Below are 22,039 nucleotides of genomic sequence, written 5' to 3' on the forward strand. Positions count from 1 at the left end.
AGGTCACAATTCCAATGTGTATGTGTGCAGGGAGTTCCTTTTAGAGAATATCCATAGTTCATAACCTATGTGGAGATAGCATCAGGCTTCAGCTGAATGACTCAGTCTCAGAGGTCTGCTCTGCATTTCAGATGACAACTGAAACTTAGATTGTCACCTGGGTTTCTGATTACGTGGTTGTAGATCAAAGGTGCCTTCTACTGTTTTCCTGGACTTGATTAATTTACAAGAGAATTTTGCAGACAGAGGATATATTTAATTAAAATAAGTTAATAAAACTAACATTTTATTATAAAAATATAATATAGTAATGTCAAAATGAAAGAGGAACAAAGAATAGGGCAAGGTGAAAAGATATAAAGGTTCAAATTTCTCTCTAAGTGCATCACTTGGCTTAAATTTCCACAAGTTCACCCCAAAAGCCTCCCTAAATATCAACTTTATTTGGATTTTAAGGAGACTTATCACAGCATAGTTGATAAACTCATTGGCCATTAGCGACATATTAGACCTTGAGCTCTTCTATCCTCCCTGGAACTCAAGGTGTGAATCTGAAAGTTCCAACTCTACTCTTCCAATGACAACCCTTAATTTTTGGTACCATTTTAGTAATATAAATGTTAAGAATATATATTTTAGTAGCAACATTAATATACTAAATTTACCAACTCATAGTGAAAAGGGACTTAGGATAGACAACCTTTTTTACCATATGATTTTGAAACAATTTCCAGAATTGAGATTGAGGTCAATATTAGAAGTCAAGAAATCAAATATTAGGAGAAGCCAAGAGATCAAATATTAGGCAAAGGGATTCTCTCTTTGTCTTTATAATGTGAGAAATTTCAAAAAACTTGTGTATTATGAGGCAGGAATCATGCATAGACTAAATATATATACTTAATTTATCTCAATAATACAAGAATATATAGAAGCTTAATGCTTTTTATTGCTAATTAGTATGTATTATATTACTATAATATAATTTATTATTTTATTCTATTACTGATGAGCCTGTATTTTTGTTTTAAACCATTTTGAATAATCCTGCAGTGAGCATTATTAAATAGAAAATTTGTGATAGTGAAGTGATCTTATTTTGAGGGGCAAATAATTAGGAGTAGAGTTTTCGAGTTATAGGGTTGATAAGAGTTTATCTTTATAATATTTACCAACTACCTTTATAAATTGATTAAGTACATGAGTATATGTGGTTTTTTTTGGGGGGGGCCATAACCAGTAGTACTCAGTGCTTACTCCTGGATCTATGCTTAGGGATCATTTCTGATGTGGCTAGGGGATCCATATGCTGGTAGGAATTAAACTTGGTTCAGCTGCATGCAAGGCAAGTGCTTATACCCTGTACTGTCTCTTTGGCTCATCTACATATTTTCAGCAATTCAGAAAAACTAGGTCAGTATTTCATAATAATAGAGCAATGAGAATAGTAAAAGACACTAACGCTGCCAAGTCATCCCAATAGTTTGATTTCTGGGCTGCAAATGTTGTGGCCTTTTCTGAATGGGAGCAGGCAGATCCCCTTCCCTGCTGGAAGGCTCAGCAGTCCCCACCCACATCTGCTACCATCTGGCCCAGCTCTACAACTGAACCTCATCAAGCTGCCAAATCTTCACAGCTCTATAGTTCTTGGAGTGTGTGACTGCATACTTCCAAATTTCATAGTCCTGATAGCACAGTAGGAGCACAGCAGATTTGATTGAAAAGTTGTGTTGAAGGACACCAAATTCAATGAGTAAAAACAGTAGTACAGAAAGCTCAACTAGCATCACAGAGCTTAGTTAAATCATCAGACAAATGCCTTTAATAACACTATTATGAGATATAATAATTATAATAAAATGACTTTTTAAAATAATTTTGATTGTGACCAAAGTGAATTACAAATCATTCACAGCACTATTTTAGATACATAGTGACATTGAATCAGGGGCATTCCCACCACCAGTGTTGTCCTCCCTCAACCCCTGTTCCCAGCATGCATCTCATATCTCCCCATTCTACCTCCCAGATTGCTAGTATAACTAGTCTCCTCTGTATATAACTTGATGCAAATTGGATATCGATTCTGTTGTCGTTGACTTTTGATTTGGTGTTTAAGTCTGATTATTTTTTATTTCTATTCAATGTTCATATGACTGTTTGGTCTTGGTACCATCCATTTCCCCCCTCAGTTTATGAGGCAGAACAAGATGATTCAAGTTATGTGGTTCTGTTTGAAGAAAAATTAGAAAAATAGAAGAAAAATGAAAAAAGGAAAGAAGTGAAAAACAAACAAAAATAAAAAACAAGCAAACAAAAACCTGGGAGGAGTCCATCTAGAGATTATAAATATTAACTTAAGTGAAGAAAGGGAAATAGGAAGAAAAACATAACAAAAAGACAAAAAATACAAAAAAAAAAACCCCAAACCAGAAACAGACTACAATAACAAGTAAACAAAAAAAACCCCAAAACTACAAAGCAAAACAAAAATCAAACAAAAAAACCTACAATGACAAAAAAAATCAAACAACAACAAAATGAAAAGCACCATAGCAATAAAGACAACAACCAGACAATAACCACGAGCCAGAACTAAAAAGAAAGGAAAAAAAACTGTGCTTTTTTGCATAGGCACTGTAAATATTGGGGAGCTTAGAAAGGGAATTTCTTTGGCCTAAGAGATACAGGGTTTCTTTGCCCTTGAAGCATACTGTCATGGGAATAATTTCGGGCTCCATACTTGCTCCTTTTCACTCCCCTAGGTCTTTTTATGGTGCCAGAACACTTTCTGTTCAGTCGTGAATGATAAAATCAGGCCTCTATAACCAGAGATCTTGATATTAGCACAGGTCATAGGATGAAGCCTAGGATAGAGTCTTTATGGTTCTAGGAGTTCTGTTCCATCACTGTTGTAATCAGTCTTCTGTAATTGGTGGTCTTGGTTTTTGCACCAATCCTAGGACAAAGCCTAGGATAGTCTTTCATTATGTTTCCAGGAGTTCTGCTCAGTTGCAGTTGTCAAAGTCAGACCTCTAGAATTAGAGATCTTGGTTATTGTACAGATTGTATGCCAAAGCCTTGGCTAGGGTCTTTCTTATTGGTCCCAGAATAAGTTCTGCCCAGTCATAGTTGTCAAAGTTAGTCTTCTCTAGTTAGCAATCTTGGTTTTTGTACAGATCAAAGAATGTGTGCCTTCTGATTTCATCTTACCGTTAGGTGATTAGAAAGGACAACCTGCTCTTAGATCAAGTTGTTGCCATTTCCTCATTGTCAGGATGTCATATCGAAACTGGCGCATGTTGGTATCAGAGCAGTATTAAGAATTTCCCAGGGGGAGTTTGGTTCCTGGAGCTGTTGCAGAGAACTCTCGGTTCTATGTCTGAGATCGAGGTTCAGGATTGGACTGTCCAACTTAGACGTAGAGTCTAAGTTGGGTCCACATGACATATGTTCAGGGTGGGAGGTGCCCCTGTATTGTGAAATGTATAGTTCTTATTCTTAGTAGATAAGAGATTGTTTTATTATTCCATTTGCTATTTTTATTGCAACAAGCAATATGAAGTAAATTTGTATCTGCTAGGGGCCAGGTTTGGGAGAGATGGAAAAATAGGGACATAGGTGGAGCTAACTTTTATTGAATTCCTGAAACAACTGTACTATAGACAACTTTGTAAAACATAGTGTTTAAATAATTTTTTAAACTTGAAGAAAATCTAATTTTCTTTAGAAAGGGAAGAACTTATAACCTTAAATGAGAGATATATATGTGAATGACCTATAATTAAATATTCTCATTTCATGTAATTGAACATGTTATGTGAGAGTTATATGGTAGTGTTGCATTCCTATTGTTGCTAGGTAGTTTCTTAATGTCAAAATATACCTTGTGGGATTTCTATGCTACAAATATTTCTGTAAGTAGTTTCTTCATTAGAAGTTCTTAACTAGGTATTGAATAATTTTATGGATACAAGATGAGATGATCTGATCTAATGTAATCTAATCTAATCTAATATGGATAATTTCTCCAAAGCTAATTTGGTCTCTAAAAGACTTTATTGAATTATTTAGCTACTCAAAGCAGTTAACAGACTAGTCTTTGTTTGCTCTCTAGATTATTATAATAACTTATTAACAAAACTTAGTTCTTGGTTAGTATAACAAATCTTACTAACTATAGTTATAATAAGTGATGTGCACACCAAAGCTGCTAGAATATGCCACATTTGTCTTTTGTAGGGAAAAATGATGTCAGCAATGCAAAGTAAGTGAATCTTCAAAGACAGGTTAGAGTTAGGGTATTATCTGGAGCTTTGTGGGGAGAAATTTAGTCAAAGGGAACAAATGGAAGGCCACTAAATGTGGACATATAGAAAGGGCACTTTATAATTCTAGGTCTGTGTGAGGGTGATGTGAATTGTGTCTCCTGTTCCCAACCCCCTCAATATTGTGTATAATTGCCAAACCTACATAGCACACATAATGATCTTGAGAACATATAAATATAGTCAGGCGCCATTTAATGACAGAGACATATTCTGTTAAGTGATTTCATCTTTTTGTGAATACCATAGGATTTTCCAAATGTAGATGCAATTATTGCATAGTCTCCCATATAGTTAGTTCAGTTCTATGATTGGGACAACTACTGTATATGATCATTGATTCAACATTTGATAAGAAACACATGATTATAATAGATGAGGGCTGCTAAGATAAGCACTATGTGAGATTAGGAACACACAGCATTCTTGTTATTTTTGTAAAATGGAAGTTTTATCATGACTCCTTGACCCTTCTGTCTTACAATACTTCCCTAGTGTCATGGGAATAGAGAAAACTTAAAATACTCCAATTACTTTACCGGGTTAAACCCTCTAGTCTCATTTTGTAGTGCGAGCTCTTCATTTATTTAGAGTCCTTTGAATGTGCTTTGTACATGTTATGGTTCTTCTCTCCTGAAACTTTTCATTTCCCTTCCATGCCTAATAGTTCAGGGATTACTCTTCATGGTACACAAGGGTGCCAGCAAATGAACCTGGATTGGCCATGTGCAAGGCAAACACTTAACTTTCTGTAGTATAGCTCTAGCCCCAAGATTATCATTTATATTGACCTTGAAGCATGCTTACAGGTTGGAAGCTTTTGAGGTTGAAGGGCTAGATTCAAATGAATGCATTCAAAATGTCAGATAAAACCATCGCTGGTAGTGATTGGGAAATGGATTCCAAGGTGCTGCTCAAAATCCCATTCTCCTGGAAGAGATCACTTGGGTAAAAGAAAGTTTGAGGTTCCAAGTTATTTTAATTTATTTTACGTTAATTTATTCATTTGATTAATTAATTGATTATTAATTTAATTTATTTTAATATTCCTCAAGTAGAAAACAATTCACCACAGGATACAATTGGAATCTCCCACTCCAAGAGCATATTGCATGAGGGAAGAGCTGTAGAAGGTCTATACATTCACCTTGACTCATGAGAAAAGGTAAGGTGGCAAGCCTGCAGTTATGATGGATTTTTGCTGAGCAACAAGAAACTGTAACTAAATAATAAATCATTGAAATGCAGCTTTTCTCTGGAATCACCCAGGCATATTGCATTGTGAACACTTAGTCCTTAGGAAAGCTCTGAATTTCTCATATTGACTCATGTTATCAGATGGGGGGGTGAAATGGGAGTCTTTTTCTGTGGATGTAGTAGTGTTTCTCAAGATGAGTGATAATGCACCCACCAGGCAGGGTGTGAATCCTGGAATGATTCAGGGGGCAGAAGTAGTCTTGGTTGCAATGAAGAGGCAGTATCTGAGTGACATTTTTTTTTTTAATGGGAACAGTAGACCTAATAAATTTGGAAACCTCTTGGAGGGAAGAGTGTTTGTTGGGTGAAGAATCCTAGGATTGCTTGTTCTCCTTGCTTTTGACTTATCATGCCACCTTGATCATTTTTTTTTAGTATAATAAATCTATATCTGCCTTTGAAAAAAGAAGGGGTTAAAAAAAGACTGCTCTGGGGCCAGAGAGATAGCATGGAGGTAGGGCATTTGCCTTGCATGCAGAAGGATGGTGGTTCGAATCCCGGCATCCTATATGGTCCCCGAGCCTGCCAGGAGTAACCCCTGAGCGCTGCTGGGTGTGACCCCCCCCCCAAAAAAAGACTGCACTTCTGAGACTTTTGGCATGCAGGACATATAGTCTGTAGCTTATGTCATTGTTTTCCAACTTTTTCTACTTATGGACTGGTGAAACTATAATAAATATTTTATAGAACATTCAACAGAAGTTAAAAATAATTATTTATAATAAGAATATCTATAAAGTAGCATTTATTTTTATTTTTTTATTTTGGGGCCACACCTCATGGCACTTGGGTTACTCCTAGCTCTGAGCTCAGAAATGACTTCTGGCAGGCTTGGGGACCATATGGGATGCTGGGCATTGAACTGGGGTTGGCTACAGGCAAGAAAAGCTCGCTATCCACTGTGCTATTGCTTCAGCCCCAATATATAACAGCATTTAGCTCCAATATTTATGGTAGTAACATGTTCCAGGCATGCCACGTGTTAAGTGGTAATAACTTTTTGTGGCAGAGAAATTCTCTACACTTACATTGGTTTATATCTCATAAAACTTTGGGTTTATGTTCTTGGTAGAGAGTGGTAAGGAAAGAGAGAGGAAAGACCATGAAGGGTTTGCTGCCTGAAAAAGTATTGAAGAAGATCTTAATATTCAACTATTCTGTGGGTCGATAAATGGACACTCTAACAGGAGTAAGCATAATGGCTTAATATGTAAACTATAAGGTGCATTTTAGCTCCTTGGCAAACTCAGCATTTCTCCTGGAAGGCTTTGCTGTCACTTCTGGCTGCTGTTCCTGCATGGAAAATTATGAACAGTAGCAGGCAAGCAGTCCCTCTTTATAAACCTATTTGCTGATCAACGTCTGATACCAAGAGGGAGAATTGGCATTAAAATCCTAGCTCTGTGATAATCTCTACCTCGCAGCACTATAAAAGCAGTATTTCTCAATATGAAGAATAAGCATCATTATAAAGGTGACGATTACCTAGCATGGGGACAGTATTTTCCCTCAGAGAGTTCTTGCATGTTTCAAAGTCTTATATCTGTTGCTGCTCCTCCCTCACATTCCCTGCAGTAAAGAGGGAATTGGATGCGTCTTCTCTCTGTCATGGATGGGCAGTCTGAAACAACAGGCCTATTATTTTGTCCAAAGTCATGTACCTAGCCAGCAAGGAGACTGGGCCTCCAGCCTAGTCCTTTTGACAGTTACCTCCAAAATTTTATGTTCAAGATAAATTTAGTTTTGGTCTCCATTTTCCCCACCCCTTAGGTCTGTTTGTGAAGTGCACTATTGGCTCATTGTGTTAGAGTTTCTTTGTGAAAATCAAGGTCAGTCTCTAAAAATCTGTCAGGGGAACCATCTGAGAGATGTACCAGTTATATATATATATATATATCTCAATTTATCAGCAACAATGAAAATGGTTAAGGATTGTCTGTCATTGCTAGGTACCGGATATTCTCCATTAATCCTCAAAAACACCACACGAGGTAGGTTCTAATATTGTTTTTGTTTTTTTGTTTTTTTGGGCCACACCCGGCGGTGCTCAGGGGTTACTCCTGGCTGTCTGCTCAGAAATAGCTCCTGGCAGGCACGGGGCCCATATGGGACACCGGGATTCGAACCAACCACCTTTGGTCCTGGATCGGCTGCTTGCAAGGCAAACGCCGCTGTGCTATCTCTCCGGGCCCAGGTTCTAATATTGTTATCTTTGTGCAGATAAGGAATCTGAGACTCATAAAGATCCTTGTTTAAGGTCATAATTAAAGTAATTTTGTTGATAGAATGAATTGACTAAAATGAGATTTTTTTTTCCTTTTGGGTCCATACCTATCAGTGCTCTGGGATTACTCCTGGATATGTACTAAGAGATTGTTTCTGACATTGCTCAGTGAATCACATGGGTTCAGGGGATTGAACCTGGGTCATCATATACAAGGCATATCCTATCCCCTGTACTATAACCCTGAAGCTAAAATATTTTGTTTGTTTATTTGGAGGCCAGACCCAGTATGGCTCATAAATGGTGCTAAATATTGAACCCTGGAAAGCTGTTGCAAGGGAAGTCTCGTATCCACTCTACTATCTATCAGGTACCAAACCAAAATATTATTCTACATTCTTTCATGTTTTTGGAGTAGTTTTGACAGAAAAAAAATTTACACAGAATTTTCCAGGTGGAAGTGAAATATTTTCCCTTATTCTCAAAATGTTGTTATGGTGAGAAGCAGTGAAGACACAGATGCAGTGATGCCGTCAGCAGGTGCAAACTTTCCTCACAGCTCCTGTGCACATTTCTAGTCTTTCCAGCAATTGCAGGCCCTTCTGATCAACAGTGACCTCAGGTCCAGGGCTAAATAAATCCCTCATGGCCATTTACACCAATATTTTTAATGGCTCTGCACCAGCATAAAAACAGCTAGATTTTTAAAAATTTGGTTTTTGGGTCATACATGGCAGTGCTCAGGGTTACGCCTGGTTCTCTCTTCAGAAATTACTCCTGGCAGGATAAAACCTGGATCTGCTGCATGCAAGGCAGAAAACCCTACTTGTTGTACTATTGCTCAGTCCCTCGCAGACATCTTGGTTCTCTGCAGATTCCAACAGATTCCCTAGACCAGAGGTTTAGGACGGTTCTTAGTCACTCGTCTCTGACCCTCTGCTTTCCCTATAACACTACTTCCAGATCTTCCCATGATTGGGAAGAGGTCCTACTTCTATTAACCCCTTTTCTGTCAGTCTATAATAGTTTTTTAAATTCTTCTTTACAGGGGAGAGTGTGAACACATTCCCCCACCACCACAAATTATGCTGTCGAGTTTCCCATATTTGGGGAAATTGCAGGGGTCAGCACATCTGGAGTGCAGTGGATAAGCCTTACCCTGGGTAAACCACCTTTGTGATCATGGTATCTCCCCTGCCAGGTTAGTATGTCTATAATACTCTCAATGGTTCTGTTTCCTTGATGCCTAACTGACACACACACGGATAATGAAAACAGAGGAGTCTGGAATCCAGATCTAACTTAAGCCAAAGCCCATGCTAGTTACTACTTATACTATACTTGGGAAAGAGGAAACATAAATTTCTCCAGCCTTACTTAAGCTGCATTTAGTGAATTATATAACAAACATCATGGTTTTATCTTTTGGTGAAACTTTTTTTTTGCATTTTATTCCACACTTCATAATGAAAAAAAAAAAAGGTTCACAACAGACTTCAAATATAAATAAATTTCCAGTTCTAATTCTCATTTTTGTAAATATTAGTTTACGGTAAAGTTCTTTTATTATAACACTCTTGGCTTTTATGTCTGAAAGTTGTCCTGTGCATTGTAGGTTGGATAGCAGCATCTTTGAGGTCCTTAATTTAATATCAGCAGCATTCAAAAATTTATTGGACATAGGGGTGCAGCCAAATTGGCAGAATGGAGTACAGTGAGAAAGCTCCCTGCCACCAAGTCACAGAAAAGGAAAAAATAAAATTAGACACAGAATCTTAAATAGGCCATACTGAGAGAATAAAACAGAGAGCTCAGTGATCATTTAAAATTGTGGATTATGGCTCCAAGGACTGAAGAACAAAACTGGGGTACACATTTCCCAGGGAGAGACAGTTTTATAGAACTAGAATTTTGTTCTGGTAAAGGCATATTAGAGTCACACAAGCCACCAAAATTGTTAGAGCATGTTTACTCTATACCGGGGCACCTCTTCTAGTTGCTTAGAACTCTTAGAATTCCAAGTTATGGATTGTTATATTATACCTTATTTTACCCAGAACAAAGATCACCCCTGGTTTCTTTGTATCTGTTTGTTTACAACTTGATTTCAACCAAAACAAAGATCATCTCTGGTTCCTTTGTATTTATTTGTTTACAACTTGGTTTGACCCCCAAACAGAGATTGTCTTACATGTAAACAACAGAGATTGTCTTACATGTAAACCTGGGCGGGATTAGGTCAGGATAGCCTGAGCTATCTATGCTTACTCTGTCCTTACTGCCCCACATGAAGGTGGTCTCTATACTCAATAAAAACGACTGTTCTGGAAGGCAACTCACTCTCCATACAAGGTAGAAGATTTCTACCTGTGTTTCTCCCTCAGCCTGGTTTGGATTATTTCATTCTCTGATTCAGACCCGTTAACCTGGGGCTGAATATATGGTTCATGGGGTTATTTTACAATGGATGGAGAAATGGCAGACATGTCTGCTTAATCTGACACCAGGTTGAGCAAATCTACTGCATCTTTCTTCCCCCTCCTGCATTTGATTTGCTGCACCTCCTACTGGGAGTTTAGACACCACCCTTTCCTGTTTCTGAAGTCTGGCTCTTACCCACTTCCCTCTAGGGAAGAACAATGCTTAATCCCAAGGGGTGGTTGGAGGTCGAATCCTGGCTGCCCAACATGCCTTCTGTTTTCTAAGGAGGATGACTGCAAGCCTATAGCGGATGGAAGATGAGAGGATTCCTCATTTATGGATTCTGTAGAATCATTCCTGTTAATCTAGAGGAGTAGCTTCAACTTTATTGAGAGCTCTGCATATCTGATGTTTGAGGGCCAGAGTCTCCATTAGGACAGAGATGCAGCACAGAGCCTGTGCGACAGCTGTGGATTCAGGTGCTACCTAATGCAAAGAAAGTTGCTGTCCTCAACCCAGGGAGGAGACGCAGAAAGCTCAATGACTCTGGTGTCTTTAGGGGTGACAAAAATGACACCTCCCCTTCACATCTGGCTGGTGTTACGGTTGAATGTTATCTTTGATTGAATGGTTGGCTAGATTTCAGAACTTGTCAGATTCAGGAATATTGAGTCAAGAATATTTCCCAGGTCTTCTAGTACCTGACAAGCTTCTGGAAACTACTAAACACAGGAAATCTGTTGCATACCAGGTCTAGAGATTGAGGTGATTGTATCGCCAATTAGAGATTTTGTATTTTCAAATAAGTAACTAAGTGGGCCCAAATTTCTGGGATGACATTACACTTCTGCTCCAGCAGAAGTGAACAGTGGGTAAGAACATTGGGTAGTTTGTAGAGTGCCATTTTATTCAGGTGTGCGACAATATCAGTGAAAAGGAAATACATACTGCTATCCCAGGCCTGCACAAACTCTCACAATGGCATGATGAAAAAGTGAAGGAATTCGTTTGTACTGATTGATGAATGCAAAAGCCTAGAAAGTATTCTCAGGCACACAAGAACTCTCTAATCTCCCTGAGGAATTCAAAGTGATAATGGCAAGACGGTTTACTGAATTAAGGAAAACAATAAAGAATAATTCCAGCAAAAAAGGAGAAAGTAAACTATGACCAGAAGCCACTAAGTTAAAGAATACAGTAAGAGAACTAAAGAAACTTCAATGGATATTTTTTTAATACAGTCCCTTGCCTCTCCCCCAAATGCAATAATTTTAAAAAGAAGTGTCTGTCAACGAGACAGATTGGGGTCCAAGAGAAAAATTGGGGTCATTTTTGTGGGAGAAATTACAGCTGAGAACTTTCCCACTCTCAGATCAACTAATATACCCAGTTCAAGAAGCTCAGAGTCCTGGGGAAAAAGGAAAAAACCAAACAACGAACACCAAGATGCATTGTAATTAAAAAGACAAAAACTAAAGTTATATATAGAAACCCAAGAGCAGCAAGAGCAAAGAAAAAATGATAAGGGAACCCTCAGAAGACTCATAACAGATTCTAGTAAACAACACCCTGCAGGCTAGGAGGGAATGGTATAATATAGCCAACACATTGAATAAAATAAATATATAAACAAGAATACTTAGGGCCGGGCGGTGGCGCTAGAGGTAAGGTGCCTGCCTTGCCTGCGCTAGCCTAGGACGAACCAAGGTTCGATCCCCCGGCGTCCCATATGGTCCCCCAAGCCAGGAGCGACTTCTGAGCACATAGCCAGGAGTAACCCCTGAGCGTCACCAGGTGTGGCCCAAAAACCAAAAAAAAAAAAAAAAAAAACAAGAATACTTCATCCAAGTATATTATCATTCAAATTTGAAGGATTGACACAAAGCTTGATGGACAAACAACAGTTCAAGAAATTCATGGCCACCGAACTAGAATGATAAGCTGCACTTCCACAAAAGGTAAAGAAACCCTCTTTGGAAGTAGTGAGATATTTAAAACACACAATGTGGAAAGGAAGAGTGCAAGGATTGATAGGGCTTATGTTAGTTTAATGATCTTAATGATAGGTACTTTGATTTAAAGAGGGGATATAAACCAACATGGTACCCTTAGGACAAACTCTTAGAAAGTACAAACAAAAAGTCAATTGGAACTTAATCACTTCATTAATGGCAACTGTCATGTACAGTAGAAATAAATAAAAAAGGCCCCAAAATATAAACTTTACAAATACATAGCATCCAAATAAAAAGATGGTAATTAGTTCCTTTATTTAAAAGCTTTGCTTACTACCAATAGGCCCAAATCCACCAATCAAACGGCACCGCACTCTGGCTGGATCAAAATAATTAAATTCAACTTTTGTTATTTAACGGATCACTATTGCAACTGTCTTGATAGATGGAGGCTCAAACTAAATGGAAACAGCTGCCTGAAATAGGTGTCTAAAAAAGACTAGGATGACCATATTTTAGTCAGATAAAGAATATTTAAAAACTAAAAAAAAGGACAATTGACAGTAATGATCAAGGGGGTCATTAAGTCAAGAAGATTTAACACTAATTAACATATGCTCCGGGAGAAGGAACATCAAAATATGTACCGACAGCAACTCATGTGTAGATTTGAATACTATCACCATTGGATAGATCAACCAGATTAAAAAAAAAAAAACAAAAAGCAAATAAAAAAAAAACAAGGAAATAGTGGCCTTAAAGTAAGAAATGGGAGAACCGAGGCTGTTAAGAGACTATTAAGTGGAAGGAGGTGTGAAATAGGAACTTGAGACAATGGAGAAGGAATATTGACGCAATAACACTATTAAGTACAAAGCGATATTAATATTATTTAAATCATAATATCTCAATTAAAATAATTTATCCATGGGCTAGGAATATAGCTCAGTGTAGGGCACATGCTTTGTATGTGTAGACCCTAGGTTCTATTCCTGACACCCCAAATTTTTGTTCACCAAAAGTTTTCAGCTTTACTAAAAGTCTCCAGATTTATGTATAATCCCCAACTACCTTGAAGGTTCTAAAGGATATACTTGCCTAGACTCTTCAGTATGTGGCATCTTGGGACATCTTTGATTTGTTATGGCATAACTTTTATTCTCTGATTGTCTTTATGTGAGCATCATCCTTGAGGGTTTCTATGTTAATCATTCTCTTCTCTCACAAGAGCTTGACATTGGACATAGGATCCATTGTAATCCAGGATTATCTCATTTTAATCATATCTGTAAAGAACCATATTTCAATTGAGGATGTTTTCTGGAGTTCTGGGAGATAAATTTTTTGGAGGCCACCATTCAACTCACTTCAATACACTTATAATGCTGGGGATGCCATTTGGGGCTCACAATTCCTCAGTTTCTACAATGCTGCTACATGACTGTTAACTTTCTTACATATAATTTATAAGGATGAATGAGTGTCTTGGCGAGGTATTAATTTCTGGAAGCTCCAACAGCCAAATTAAGCTTCTTGATTTCTGTGATACTTGTTAAATAAAATTTGCCAAGCTTTTAAATAGGGGGTGTTGAGTATATCCTAGACCCTAAAATATAGTGAGGAAAAGAAACAATTGAATGGGGAAGAGAGTCACATATGAAATGACGGGAGATATGGCTAAAGGATCTCAGTGCATTGTTGCTGTTATGTAAGGACATAACTAAATATTCAAGCCAGAGTGAACAACAATGAAATTATGAGATCCAAACTTTAACAACTAAACTTTCAAAGGTTGAGTTGAATGGCAGGCTGGGGGCGGAAGGGGAGAGGGTGAGTAGCATTGGATGGACTCTAAGGATATTGGTGAAGGGAGGTTGACATTGGTGGTGGGATTCATCCTGACACATTGTCTGTCTAAAACCAAACTATGAATAACTTAGTGAATCACAAGGATTTATAATAAAAATTAATTTTGTAAAGTTGCCAAGGTTTATAAAACATTTCTATTTTGAAACACTCATGTTCTTGGAAAGAAACTTGAAAGATGAGAAAACTGGTTCAATAATGTGAGAGAATTCTCTCCTCCTCAGGAGAAAGCTGGTTTTGGAGAGCATTATCATTATTAGAGACACAAATACACAGCAACTAAGTGAAAAATCATCGCTGCTAATATGTTTATCCCGGGGACTTGCTCCATTTACTAGGCAGTTTCATGAAAAACTTTGCCTCTGACTTGCCTGAAAATAATCAATACCAGCTGGATAAATCATCACAGCCTTGGCTTCCATGGCTGCTGGTGCTGGGGAGGACTCCTTCATCAAGTGTCCACCAGCCTAATAAACTCTTCCAGGAAAGTGGGTTCACCTGGTCCTTGATCAAACTGAGCTCACACTTCTTCTGGACAGGTGAGTCCTGAAGTCTCTTGGTTTCATGAGTCTTGGCCCAATTTGTTTATTTGGATTCATTTAATTTTTGGTTTTATGGTAAGTGGTATGGAAGACTCTGCACCATATCTCCAACCCCAGGTGAATACATCTGAATCAGAGTTGCAGATGAAATAATCCAATCAAGGCTGAAGGTGAAACATGTGTAGATTGGTAATCTTCTATCTCGGATGGAGAGCCAGCTGCATGCCAGAACTGCCATTTTTAGTGAGTACACAGTCTACCTCTGGGTAGGGCAGTATGGACAGATAGCTCAGGCTATCCTGAACCAGTCCCTCCCAGGTTTACAAGTAAGACATTCTGTTTTGGGAATAAATTTAAATTGTAAACAAACATACAAAGGAACCTGGGATAATCTTCGTTTTAGGTAAAATAAGGTGTAAACTTAAAAGTGTGTATGCCTTTTGTCAGTTCAACACATTCACTTTATTTTTGCTCATGTCCTCATTCACTGCTATGTGTGTTTGCAGCACAGAGCACAGGGTAATCTTTGCCTGCTGGAGCCCAGAGCAGGGGGTGTCAGCTGGCCCTGCAAACAGTCAAGGTGAAAAGGAGATGCTCTTGATGGAGAGAGACTGTTGCATCCCCTGGCAACACATGTAACTGCAACTTATTTCTTGACCTTTTTCTCTTATTGAAGATGAATTAAAGTTTCTGGTTAAAATAACTTGAACCATCTTGTTCTGCCTCACAAATTGAGGGGGAAATAATGGAGGGCACCAAGACCAAAACAATTGTATGAACATTGAGTAGAAATAAAAAATGATCAGACTTAAACACCAAATCCAAAGCCAACTACAACAGAATTGATACCCAATCTACAACAAGCTAGACACAGAGGGGACCACTTATACTACAACCCGGGGAGCAAAGGAGGGGCGATATGGGATGCATGCTGGGAATAAGGGTGGAGGGAGGACAACATTGATGGTGAGAATGCCCATGATTTGAATGTCATATGTACCTAAAATACTACTGTGAAAGATTTGTAATCCACTTCGGCCAAAATAAAAATTATTAATAAAAATATATCAATATAAAAGAAAAAATATTGCCTAATATCCCACTACACAGAAGCAACAAATTTCTTTTGGGGCTTAAGGGGCAAGGTTTCTGATATGTGTTTAGGGAGACTGTAGGCTGCTACTAGCAATTCTTAGTCAAACAGCATGGATGCTTTAATGCTCAGATCTAGTGATATAATGTCGCTTAGGCCCAGCTGGTGACCAGCAAGACTGATTGCACTCCACAGCACTTAGAACAATGACTTAGGGAGGTTATTCCTAAGTAGTACTCAGAAAACTGGGGTGCTACCTCTGGTGATACTTAGGCGACCATGCTAGGACCCAGTGATATAGTGCTAGACAGACCCTATAGTTCTAGGGGTCACTAGGGCTACAAGGAAATGAGTCATTCCTCTAGTGTAGTGGTGGAAATTGAACTAATGTCTGTTCATGCAGGATGTTTTCCTAACCCCTCTGTTTTCTCCCTAGCCATGCAATAAGCATTCTTAATAAGTGGTCTATCATCATTGTGCATTTTTGTGTATGCCTATATTTCTGTCTGTGCCCTGCCTGTGTTTACACTTTCATCTGTAGCAGAATCATCCTACTTTTTCACACTATTTTAATAGAAGATCATGAAGGCATGAGCTTGTATATTTTGTTTTATAGTTTATTCGGTTGCTTAACAGTAGTGTAGATGTATTTTTACATTATGTTGTGTTTATTATCTTTTATGTCATACTTACTCCTGACTTTGCACTTACGAATCACTCCTGGTGGGCTCAGGAGACCTTATGAGATGTTGGGAATTGAATTTGAATTAATCATGTATAAGGCAAACACCCTACCTGATGTACTATTGCTCTGGTTCGTTATCATCTTTAACTAACTAACTAACTAACTAACTAACTAACTAACTAACTAACTAACTAACTAACTAACTATAATACCTAATTATTTAACCAATCTTTCATTACTCTAAATTTAACAATTTTGTGCTAGCATCTTCACAAAGTTTTTTTTTTTTCCTAGAAGAAACGCTAAAATTGAAGTCTCCTGGGGAAAGTGAAGGTATCTGTTTAATTTTTTAAAATTTGTACCTCAGGGACAAAGGCAGGGTCCAGGACAGTGTGATGAAGGAGTTGGGGCTTCAAGAAAGAGCATATGGATGGAGGTGAGATGTAGGGTGTCCCATAAAGGAAATGGAGGTGCAAGTGGGCAAGATGCAAGTGGAAGCAGATGCTGTGTGCTTGGAGAGTTGTGGCCAAAGGGTAATGGGGGCAAGAGGTGAAGTGCACTATGGGAGTGGAGGGTCCTGACAGCCTCTGGACAGTCTCAAAGGAGAACAGTGAGACACTCCCAGTTGCACTTGCATCAGGGTCTTTGTTTCAAACACGATCACATTTCCTGTCTTTTCATCCCCCAAAGGGATTTCTATCCCTCCTCCATCTTTTTCAGGCATGACTTCCACATCCTTAGCTATGACCCTTAACCCTGACTCCAGCCCCTTAGAGAGCCTTCTACAATAAGAGGCATGACTGGCAGATCAAGCCCACAATAGAATGGGGTGGAGGTAGGAAAACAAGAAAGAATCAGGGAGAAAGGCATGAAGGTGCCACAACATGTTTGCAGAAGAGACAGATTCTGACAGTGGCCCCTGGGAATCCTTCTGCTATGGTCTGCACCAGGGCTGTGCAGCCATCTGTGGTGAGAGCAGCTCAACCTCTTTTCCTTTCTCTAATATATTACAGGCTGGTATTTTTAGAAAGTGTAATACAAATGAATTACTAGAAAGATGAAATAATAACGGTGCAAAAGGCAAGCGCCAATGTTTAATTGGTATCAGCAGACACAAAGAGTCTGCCAAAGTGCTGTATGTTTCTAGGGCTTTTTTGCTTCTTTTCGTTTCTGTTTCTGTCCTGCTGTGTTGCAGACCTTTATCAACTGACTGTGATGGTGGCCCTGCTTCCCATCTGCACATAGCCAGGACAAGTGGTGCTTCTTCTCTGCAGGCTTGCTCAGGGGAGGCACAGGCACGCCAATGCCTAAGGCAGTTAGTGAACATGTGGGTCTTATTTTAATCGTTTATTTTGTACATAAAAATGCTTTCTGGCTATTCCTCCACCCACATTTTGTCTTGCAATTTATTTTTTGTACGCTTTATATTTCCCAACGATTTAAAAGAGGATAGAGGATACATTTTGCATGTACATTTTTTTTAAGTGCTAAAGTAGTTTTCAAAGAATAGTTGGCCATTGTATTTCTTCTAACGTTAGAGGAGAAAACAAGCAGCTGTTTTTATTTGTCCTCTAGAATAAAAAAAATGTTGCATATTTTGACCTCCACCCGTCCTCTATATTTTTGGCTAGAATAATGTGCAGTTTTATACCTAAATTCTCATTATTTTTAAATCATTTGTCTACTATGCCTTGTATTTCTCCCTGATGGTTGCTTTTTCATATCTTGTAGCAATGTTTGGAGCAATTTATTCAGACATGGAGCTGCTGTGTTTAACAGAGTTCAGTGTTTATGGGTTGTGATTTTAGACAGAAGCTTTTAAAATTGAGTTCTAGATGTTGAATCACCTCTTGGGATGAGGGATGAAAGCATTAAGTAACATTTCTGTAGTATCTGGCAGTATGTGATTTGAGAAGCAGGAAAGGAGCAGGGCTTCAGGCTCCCCAGTTAGGGATAGTTTCACATAGCATCAGAAAGGCCATTCTGATGGGGTGGGCGAAGACAGACAGGGCTATCTCACAGTAAAATCTGAACACATACTATAACTGAGTCCAAAGCACAAAGATATATCTCCCTATTTAGGTAAGACAAGTGAAAGTTTTATTAATCATATATCTAAATTCTGTCTGATCTTTTTTTTTCCCCAGATAAAAGCTATTAAAGTACCCACATAGCATTACTGCTGCTTTGTGAAAGCATCAACACAGAGCAAAATTCCTTAATCAGAATCTTATGTGATTTCACTTACGTGGGGTATGTAGAATGAGTGGATAGAAAATGTAACGTAGCGAAGGAGAGATGCCTAGATCATTCTTGATTCCAGAGATTAAGGAGGAAGAGAACAGAGAAGGAAAGAAATAAGAGTGGAATGGAAGAAGATGAGAAAGGGAAGTTTTGGGGGCAGAGGGGTTCAGGGCTTTTTATTGGTGATATGGAAGAATGGCATAGCCATAAACCCAAAATACAGACTCAACAACACTGAAAACATGAGATCTAAGCTGCAAGCACCAATTTTTGTAATGTGCCTATCAAAGTGATAGGCAAGGAATTGTCGTAGTAGGGGATGATGGAATATGGAAACACAGGTGGTAGGATTGGTGTTAAAAAATTATTTGCCTAAAGTGCATTTATCACTAATTTTGTAAATCACGGTTCTTTAAATAAAAAAATCAAAATGAAATAATCAGAATAAAATCAGAATCCTAGAAATCCACTAATCTTTCTAATGTTCTTTTACTGAAACATCTCAAGGTTTTTGAGGTGTTAACCTTCACTGAGATGTAACTTGTTCAGGTTCATTCCAGTTTATTCCAGTTTGTTTAGTTCATTCCACTGGTTTATACCAGTGTTTCCAGCAGGAAGTGGGTATTACTACCCCTGGAAGCACTGGCATGATGGGAGTGGGTAGATGCCTTGGGTGCCATTGAGGAGTGTTTTCTATTCAGTCACTTAAAGAAGGTAGATTTCCAGAGGGACATAATGATTTCCTTTTAATGAACAGGAGGGGGTGTAATGGGAGAGTGGGGAGCCAGTGATGTTAGGCCAAGTAATTCTGGAGACCTCTCATTATTGCTTGAGGGCTTTGGCTGGTAGGAGACTTGCATTGATAACTCCATCAACTGGCCCACTTGAATTTAATTCCTATGCCCGGTAACTGCAATTTCCTCCCTTTCTGATGCTGGCTTGGTTATGTGATTTGTTTTGACTAATGGGACAGGAGCACCTTTGATGCAAGGGAAACACATCCATTTTCACTCTTCAGAAATGTGTTGCTACCATGAAATATTACTAGAAAGATGGGGGATAACATAGTAAAGATTTGCCAACGGGGTCCAGCCAAGGCCACAGGAATGTGAGGCAGCCTAACTCATATGAGCTGAACTCCCAGATGACTCAGAATTTTGTAAACAAAAAAATTTTTTTTTTCTTGGGGCCGGAGCAGTGGAGCAAGCATTAGGGTGTTTGCCTTGCATGTGGCTAACCTAGGATGGAGCACAGTTGATCTCTCGGCTTCCCATAGGGCATAGCCAGGAGTAACCCCTGAGTATCACCCGGTGTGGTCCAATAACCAAAACAAAATTTTTTTTTCTTATTGTATCCTACTAAGGTTTTATTTTTTCTTTTGTTGCAGTTTCATTGTGGTAACAGATAACAGGCACAGTTTTACTGTCTAAAAATATATTTCTGTTGACAACCTATTTGGTAGAAAACGATTGGATTAAACGCTGTTTCAAACTCCATAGATTTGCTCCATTGTCTTTTATTCTCGGGTTTGATTTTTGTTTCTGCCTAAATGGTTGTGATTTTTCTGTTGCTATTACCAGGTATTTTAAAGTTGGGTCTCTTGTCTTCATCCTATATGTCAATTTCTTCTTTATATTTTACATTTTTCGTTGCTTTTTTTTTATTTTCTGGGTTCTTTTCTCAGTTGGCTGCATTTTAATAGAAAGCCAAAATTTAATGTTTCTCCTAATACCTTTAAACTCCTGTTTTATAGATACCATAACTTATATTGAGTTGCCTGGAATAACTTTCTTAAACATATTCTATTGCTTTGCATTTTCAAAGAAACGTACTTCTACAGTGATAGAGAACTTTTAAATGCTATAAGTGTATGTGTTTGCACATGAACACATTCCTAGGACTTATATGATGATAGTCTTCTTGTGTCAAGTTGTTCCAAGTTGAAGAGTCAAAAAGTATACTCAGCTACTTAACCACATTTCTAGTGTTTCATAGTAACTTGAGAAAGTTTTCATGAATTATTTGTACTTACATTCTTGGCTGAAAATGAAGAAAAATATCTTTATATAATTTTATGCAGTTTTGATATCAGGAGCTCGATATAAAAATTTTTGTTTTCAGGGGCCGGAGTGGTGGTGCAAGTGGCAAGTCATCCTCCTTGCCCACACTAGTGCAGGATGGACCACGGTTTTGTCCCCCCATATCCCATATGGTCCCCTGAGCCTGCCAGGAATGATTTCCGAGCGCATAGCCAGGAGTAACCCCTGAGTGTCACCGTGTGTGTGTGTGTGTGTGTGTGTGTGTATATAAAATGTATATATATAATTTCAGTTCTTCTGATTTCTCTCTTTATTGTATATACCCACACTAGGCATTGGTATTACTATCACCAGTGAAGGCAGAGCTGAACTGTCTCATGTAGCGGCTGCCAGCTATTGTTGACAACTGAGCCATAGAAAAGAGTACAGAAAGGAACAGGGGCTTATCTCCCCATTGTGATTAGAGGACATTTCTCCAAAAGCTTGAAGAAGTTCTAATTTGTCTAGCTTCCAAATGACTTCTATTTTGACTCCGTGAGAAACAAGAAGGCTATAATGACCTGAAAAGCCCTCACTGTGTTTATTCAAAAGCATATTTAGAAGACCTCTCAAATTGCTTTTGGAATAATACATATTATTGTATTATAACTAGAAAATATTCCATTCTCCTTTTAGATAAATGTTGCAGGAAATTTTATTATTTTAAGCTAATAGACAATTTCATTATGATATTATCATTATGATGATTATGCCTTTTTTAGTGCTATTATTCATCATATATAAAAGTAGCAGTCCATGTTCTCACTAAGGCATAAAAGAAAACTGAAATTGACCAGGTAGTATGTCCATTTGCCCAAGCCATATCGTGAGCTTCTCCATGTAGAACCAGGGTAGTCATTTCTAATTGGTGCACTCAGCTGGATAGAAGAAAATGTTCAGGCCAAATGTTTGTTTGAAGACAGTTTGTTTGAACATATTGAGAAGGAGTTACCACTAAAACATTTGCTATTGATTGTGGAGGATGACATGAACTCTGGAATACTTTTGTTTGGACTCACGCAGAAAAGATCTGCATCTCAAGTTTGCAAGTCAGTAGATAGCTCTGTGAATCTGAACAAGTCACTTCACCTATGAGAGCATCCTTTCCTATCTGTGAAATGGAACAACGAATTTCCACTGAACATGGAATCTGAAAAATTAGGTGATAGAATGCAAAAATTAATAAAAATACACTCTTAGAAGCTACATTCTACCTTATCTGTGTAACAGGTGTGTACCTTGCTTCAGATGTATTTTTTGATTGACAAGGCAAATGAAAACTCAGCTAAAATATTTTTAATAACATTATATTTTTACTCCCTTGACTGTACTTTTATTTATAATCC

General features: G+C 38.2%; 1 non-coding gene across 1 annotated transcript; it reads right to left on the minus strand.

Moving 5' to 3' along the window:
• Positions 1 to 8,854: 8,854 nt before the first annotated feature.
• LOC125998418 (U1 spliceosomal RNA) lies at positions 8,855 to 9,018 on the minus strand. Its single transcript, XR_007491990.1, has one exon. It is a non-coding gene; the product is annotated as a U1 spliceosomal RNA (small nuclear RNA).
• Between the last annotated feature and the right edge of the window lie 13,021 nt (positions 9,019 to 22,039).

The sequence above is a fragment of the Suncus etruscus genome, chromosome 20 (assembly GCF_024139225.1).
Source record: "Suncus etruscus isolate mSunEtr1 chromosome 20, mSunEtr1.pri.cur, whole genome shotgun sequence".
NCBI lineage: Eukaryota > Metazoa > Chordata > Mammalia > Eulipotyphla > Soricidae > Suncus > Suncus etruscus.